This window comes from Myotis yumanensis, unplaced genomic scaffold (genome assembly GCF_028538775.1).
Source record: "Myotis yumanensis isolate MYYU_CA2020_CCGP unplaced genomic scaffold, mMyoYum1.0.hap1 SCAF_1, whole genome shotgun sequence".
Taxonomy (NCBI): domain Eukaryota; kingdom Metazoa; phylum Chordata; class Mammalia; order Chiroptera; family Vespertilionidae; genus Myotis; species Myotis yumanensis.
Genome location: NW_027223752.1, coordinates 100019291 through 100027047, shown reverse-complemented (window position 1 = coordinate 100027047; position 7757 = coordinate 100019291).

Below are 7757 nucleotides of genomic sequence, written 5' to 3'. Positions count from 1 at the left end.
TTGTGGCAAATGGTAAGAGTTCCTTTTTCTTCTTCCTCTTCTTAAAGAATACCTTTCAGCATTTCATATAATGCTGGCTTGGTGGTGATGAACTCCTTTAGCTTTTGCTTATCTGTGAAGCTCTTTATCTGACCTTCAATTCTGAATGATAGCTTTGCTGGATAAAGTAATCTTGGTTGTAGGTTCTTGGTATTCATCACTTTGAATATTTCTTGCCACTCTCTTCTGGCCTGCATGGTTTCTGTTGAGAAATCAGCTGACAGTCGTATGGGTACTCCCTTTTGGTAACTGACTTTTTTTCTCTTGCTGCTTTTAAGATTCTCTCTTTGTCTTTTGCTCTTGGCATTTTAATTATGATGTGTCTTGGTGTGGTCCTCTTTGGATTCCTTTTGTTTGGGGTTCTCTGCGCCTCCAGGACTTGTAAGTCTATTTCTTTCACCAGGTAGGGGAAGTTTTCTGTCATTATTTCTTCAAATAGGTTTTCAATATCTTGCCCTCTCTCTTCTTCTGGCACCCCTATAATTCTGATGTTGGTACGCTTGAAGCTGTCCCAGAGGCTCCTTACACTATCTTCATATTTTTAGATTCTTTTTTCTTTTTGCTTTTTCAGTTGGGTATTTTTTGTTTCTTCGTATTTCACATCTTTGACTTGATTCTTGGGATCCTCTTGTCTGCTGTTGGATCTCTGTATATTATTCTTTATTTCAGTCAGTGTATGCTTAATTTCTAGTTGGTCTTTTTTCATATCCTCCAGGGTCTCACTAAATTTATCGGCGGTTTCCAGAAAATTCTTGAATAAACTTATAAATGTGGTTTTGAACTCTATATCCAGTCGTTTGCTTTCCTCCATTTCTGTCATTTGTGACCTGTTTCTTTGTCTCCGCATTTTTTATGCTTCCCTGTGTTGGTAGAGTGGTTTTGTGTGCTAGGTGTCCTATAGGGCCCAGTGGCTCAGCCTCCTCAGTTACCTGAGGTGGACACTCTTGGTGCACCCCCTTGTGGGCTTTGTGCACAGTCTTGTTGTAGTTATGCCTTGATTGTTGTAGGTATCACTGGGAGGAATTGACCTCCAGGCCAATTGGCTGTGAGAATCAGCTGTGTCTGCAGTGGGAGAACTTCTGTGCTGGAGACACCCTTCTGGGGCAAGACTTGCTTCAGTGGGGCTTTGGTGCTCACTGAGTCTGCCCCCTGAGTGTGTCCCTTATGGATCTGAGGAGTTGTAATTGGATGGTCCCACTCTGACCACTGGGTATACTGGCACTTGGATCTCTAAGGAGGTGCTAATTTAGCCTCTGCCTGAGACTATCCAGCAGGAGCTACGGAGAGATCTGCAGATTCCCCTTCCTTTTTTGGGGTTTGGAGGTGCCCAGGTGAGGCCCAGCTGTGAAGCAATGCAAGCTGCTGTGGGGCCTTGGGCCTTCTCTTGGAAGTTCTGGGACTGTCTGGCCCAGCTGCAATTTGTTAGGTAATTTTCAGGTTGCAAAAGGTCAGGGCATTCATATGCAAAAGCCTCTGCTGCAGCCTGGGTGGGGCGGGGTCTAGGAATCAACAGGGCAGAGCAAGCAGCTATGGTTGATCCTCAGCCCTGCCCTAAGGGGCCCCGCGTCTCAGTGTCCTGGTAATTGCTGCAAGCACCTCTGAGGGAAAGCCGCCCTCAAGTTCCGAGTTTTGCCTGCTGCCAGACAGTCCAGTTTCTCCCCGTATGAGCCCTGAATCCCCAGAGACTTCCCGGAACCAGAGTTCAGAGCAGTCGGGAGCTTGTGACTCCCTCCCGATTCAAAAAGACAGCTGCGTCCTCAGGTGCCAGCCCCTTTCCGTGCGCACTCGAGCCTCCGTACCTCTGCACTTTACTTCCACAGCTCCTCTGAGTCTCAGTGTGCTTTTCTCTTTCTTCTAGTTGTAGAATTTCCACTCAGCCAGCCTTCCTGTAGTTCTGGATGATGTCCCTTTTGTCTTTTTGTTGTATTTTTGAAGTGGTTGTGGGAGGCAGCAATTTCCGGTGTTTACCTATGCCGCCATCTTGGTTTCTCTACCTGTTTCATTTCTGATTTTATTTATTTGGGTCCTCTCTGTTTCTTGATAAGTCTGGCTAAAGGTTCATCAATCTTGTTTATCATTTCAAAGAACCAACTCTTAGTTTCATTGCTCTTTGGTATTTATTTATTTATTTAGTCTTTATGTCATTTATTTTTGCTCTGATTGTTATTCTTTCCTTCCTTCTACTTATTCTTGGCTTTTCTTGTTGTTCTCTTTCTAGTTCTTTATGTTGTAGGGTTACATAGTTTATTAGAAACTCTTCTTGTTTTTTTGAGGTAGACCTGTAATGCTATGAACTTTCCTCTCCAGACTGTTTTCACTGTGTCTCACAGATTTTGGATTGTTGTGTGTTCATTTTCATTTGTTTCCAGGAAGTTTTTTATTTCTTCCTTGATCTCATTGGTAACCCAATCATTGTTTAATAACATGCTACTTAGCCTCTATATGTTTGAATGTTTTTATTGTAGTTAACTTCTAGTTTCATGCCTTTTATGTTCTGATCTTATGAGCTTTGCTAATTTGCTGGCTAAGGGTGCTCTCTCAAGTGACCCCTTTCTCTCCCTGCCCCTGAGGAGTGAGTAGGTAAGGAATTGGCAATATTTTGTGGAAAAACCTCTGTGCAACAGATCTTTATTCTTTCCAGCAGCTATTTTAAACCCTCCCACTTGTTGGTGACAATATTAATAAGCATTTGATGTAAAAGATTGGAAAATACAGAGAAGTCACTCACTTATGCTGAGAAGACCCAGAACTTTTATTAACATTTTGATGTTTATTCTTCCTAAATCTTTTGTATGAGTATAAACATACTATTTTATTTTACAAAAATGAGGTTACTCTTTATGTGCTGCTGAGTAACTCTTAGTTATAAAGAGAAGTGATGACATCAAGCTCCTAGAACTGTGCTTGACCCCTTGAGAGCACTCCAGGATGTATTGCCATGTAGCTGTGTGGAGCTCTACTCTAGGCCTTCTAATAACTGTTCCTGTACCTTCAAATGGTGGAGCACCATTCAGTTACCCACCTGTTATGATGGGCCATCTTTCAAAGTGAAATCAGACACAATCCCATTATACATAATGCTTTATTCTGGGGACTCAAATAAAAACAGATGCATTCTACCTACCTATAGAAATCAGATGGTATACTTTCTCATAACTTAATTAGGATGTCATTTTGCAGTTAAGGTATTTTAACATTAAACGTTCTCATCCCAAATTAAAATCACCATTGATTTTTCACTGGACATTAGAACTTCTCTTACAGGTTTTTGTGGTTCTTGTGTCTTTAATTCTGAATAACTACTACTCTATGATATGAAAGAAATGCTGACCTTAGATGACAAATCAAAAGATCAAATTAGATGAAATCTTAGAAGATATAAGAGTATTGGGAGAAACTTAATTGGTTTGGGTACATTGAAACAGAGAGATGTTTATTGGGCACCATTCCAGATGCAGGACATACTAGTACAGTGATATTCAAGACAAAGCCCCTAGCTATTTTGTATGAGTAAATGCTTCTCAACTTGTTGTCTGCCTTTGGCCAATTTCCACGACCCCAAAAGGGTTGATTTTGACAATTTTGTCCAGTTTTATACTTGCTTTTATGGGGGGAGAGAGGGAGTATTTGCTGACCTTTTCATGACACCATAGCTGGAAGATTGGCCTCTAAAGTGCGTTTTAAATTTTTTTAATGTAGTGGGGCATGAAATTCCCAGTTTTATGTTGTTTTCACTACCCCTATGGTTCTATACTTGTTTTGCTTCATTAATTTAAAGTATCTGCCTGACTCTTGAAGGTATTTGAACTTATAAATTATGGTCCACAGAGATGACACCTAGATAATGTCCTAAATGTAATGGAATGTGTAAATAGTGCTAATGTTCCACAAACATCTGCATTATCAAAAGGGCTGTGTGCTAGATTCTCTGAGATAGAAATGCATTCAAGAGAAGGTCCTTCTTGCCCTAATTGGTTTGGCTCAGTGGATAGAGCGTCGGCCTGCGGACTGAAAGGTCCCAGGTTCAATTCCTGTCAAGGGCATGTATCTTGGTTGTGGGCACATCTCCAATAGGAAGTGTGCAGGAGGCAGCTGATCGATGTTTCAAACTCTCTATCCCTCTCCCCTCCTCTCTGTAAAAAAATCAATAAAATATATTTTTTTTAAAAAAGAGAAGGTCCTTCTCTTCAGGGCCTCTAAAATCCTGGGGGAAATGAGGAGCATGGAGGCAAAGAGATAAGTAATAAATGCAATGATTGGAGTCTACAATCAGCAAAAGTAAGTTCTTTGGAGGCTGGGAAGGACAAGATATGATATCTTAAGTTTATGACATACAGACCCTTTACATGGTTTGGAAGGTTTCTTTTCAATTACTAAAGATTATTTAGATGCTTTTACTTAGGGACTTGGAATGAAATTGATTCTGTTGAAGAGAGAGTGAACTGGTGCACTCTAATAGAGAGAGACGAATTTAGGATGCGACATGTTATCTTGCTGTTGATGAACTATGGACTGCAAACAGAATATTGAACCAAGAACCAAAAGACTTGGGTTCTAGACCCAGCTCTGCAACTACCTAGCTGTGAGGTTTGAGGTAGATCATCTACCATTTTGAGAAATCTGTTCCAACAATTGTAGAAAGATGAAGAGGTGTGGGGAAGGGGAAATCATTTTTGGTTCAAATTCTCTGTGATTCTAAGAGAAAAGGAAATAGCCTTCCCCCTACAGTCTCTAGAAGATATGATTGTTTGTTCCCAGGTATGGTAAGAATAAATCACCAGCTTTGCCCAAAGCAATCATCCTTATAATGATTAAGCAGAGTTTTTAAAATATATTTTATTGATTTTTTTACAGAGAGGAAGGGAGAGGGATAGAGAGTTAGAAACATCGATGAGAGAGAAACATTGATCAGCTGCCTCCTGCACACCCCCTACTGGAGATGTGCCCACAACCAAGGTATATGCCCTTGACGGGAATCGAACTTGGGACCCCTCAGTCTCTCCACTGAGCCAAACCGGTTAGGGCTAAGCAGGGTTTTTGAACTTATTTTAATAAAAATACATCTTTCTCTGGGGGTGGGAGAAGCACATACTCCTACACACACACACAAAAAATGTCACCTATAATTTCAGGGAATTGACCCACCCCCTGGAAGCCCAAATCAGGGACTCTAAAGGGAAAACAAAGAAAAAGAAGCCTGCCAAGCCTCTCATTTTTTTTTTTTTTTTAGAACAAAGAAAAACAAAAGTGAAGGTCTGAATTAAAAACTAACCTAGAAACATCTGTGATAGAAAATGAAAATTGTTCATTGCTGAAAAAGGCAGACTGGAAAACAAGAAAACTTCACTCTTAATGGAATTCCAGACCCAAAGGAGGAATGAAAAATTAAAGGCATTAATACTTATCATAGCCAAAGAAGGAAGAGCTGCAGGAAAGGAATAGGAAGTCTGCAACAACAATTATAACCAAAGACAGGAAACTGAGACCAGAGGCTCATCTCATTAGTTAATTTGAATGCAAAACTACAGGATGATATTTCGGCTGAGTGCCTCAAGGGACCCTTTAATCTTTCCACGGGAAGAGTTCTCCGGGACCATCTGAAGAGTTATTAATGCTCTGTCATGCTTCTTCTTCTTGCCTTCTCCCTTTGAAAAAAGTGGAGAAGGAATTCTGCTGGTTAAGCAAGCATTTTTTATTTGAGCTCCTGGAACATTTACATATGGTGTTCATTTTGTAATCTAGATTAAGCCATTTTACAGAGAACCAGTCCAAGGGCTAAGGTATAAATGTGTCTGACAGAATGGAAGAGGCAGAGCCCCGGGAATCAGCATGGCCTATGGTTTCATGTTAGCACAGCCTAGGCTGCACAGAGCTGGAGGACAAAGGTCAGAGGTTACCAAGCACCAGGGCAGGGTCTCCCACATTCCCCAAAGTCACAGGCAGGATCATTATCTGCTCCTAATACTGCTGCTGTATTTACAGGCTCCTAAGTCACTGAGCAGGGAGAATGGCATCAGATGCAGAAGGACAGAATCCACAGTGCTCGTGACTTTGGGGACAAAAGATACAACAACCTGTGTGTTCACTTGCAGGCCTGTGCATTTTGCTATTTCGAAGGTTGCTGAAGCAAGCAGCATCAAAGCGCAGTTTAAATTGCCTTGTAGTGGTGGATCCTGCACACAGAGAGGGTTTTCGTGTCATCCGTGTAGTATCCTCCAATAGCATGATTTCCTGATCAAATATGGAACCAGTCAACCTCAGGAGCTCCCTCCAAAGTTTTCGAGCCACTACATTTTGGAAATTGTAAGAAAGACCACCAGTGTTCTCATGAAGTTTCCATCCATTGATTTGTCTTGTTTTCCACCTGTCACTGATAGGCTAACTAATGGGAAGGCTAAATAAAGCTTCTCTAAACACTGCCCCATGTTCTCCCAATTCCACATCTGTATATCCATCTGCCTACCAGAGCCCCACTAGGATATCTCATCAGGCATCACCAATTTCACAGGTCCAGAACACAACTCTTGATTCTCTCCCCACACCTGCTCCTCTTCCAAGGGTTCCTAAGGTATCTCGAGTCCTCTCATGGTCTCTCTTGTCACATCCAATCCATGTTCCCTGACAAAGTTTCCCAGACACCTTCAGCGTCTGACCACCTGTCACTATCCCTATGGCCACTATTTCTCTCACCTGGAATAATGAAAGGGCGTCCTAACCATCCACCCATGTCCACCCTTTCTCTCTACACACTTCACACAGCAGCAGTGGTCCTCTGAATGCTGAGTCAAATCCTAAGATTCCCTAATCATAATCCTCTGAACATGTCCCCTCATCCTCAGAATTTAATCAGTCCTTGCCATAGTTTAGGAGGCTGTGTTCCTGGCTGCCTCTCTGATTACCACCAACCCCCCCCCCCCCCCCTGCACTCCAGCCCACCAGCCTCCAGGTTGTTTCCAGAGCACTCCAAGCTCACTCTCACCTCAGGACCTTTGCACACACAGTTCCCACTGCTGAGAGCTCTTCCCAAATCCCTGATATCGACAAGGCTCACATGTCATCTTGTCAGAGGCCTCCCAGCCATGCTGCCTAAAATACCAGTACATCTTTGTCTTTCCTTTAGCATGGTTTGCTTTTCTTCATAGCACATATCCTTACCTGACATTTATATATATATATATATATATATATAGTTTTTTAAAAATTTATCTTTTTAGTGGGGTTTTTTTCTTATCCCATGCCTATATCTCTAGGACCTAGAACATGTTTGGCATAAAATAGACATTCAATAAATATTTTAAAATAAATGTTATTGTTCATTCTGCCTAGATGGGTATAAAATATTAATTATTTTCTTTTTATACTAAAATATCATCTATACAAAGTGCATATAATACATATATACAATTTAAAGAATAGGTGGATACCCTTGTACTCCCGGAAAGTGTACCAACAATATCTTCTGAGTTACCAAAGAGGTTTTATACCAAGTCCAAGTACTAAATTGTTTTACATTATGAGTCAATTGGGACTCTCTTTGATGCACAAAGCAGAAAAGCTAACTCAAACTGGCTTAAACAATAAGAAAATTTTTCATGTAAAGTCTCATAAAAATATAATCCAGAGGTAGTGAGAGCTTTAGGCAATGGTTGATCCAGTGGTTAGAGAATGTCACCAAAGTGTTGTTTTGATTCTTCTTCCATTCTGCCTCCCTTGATATC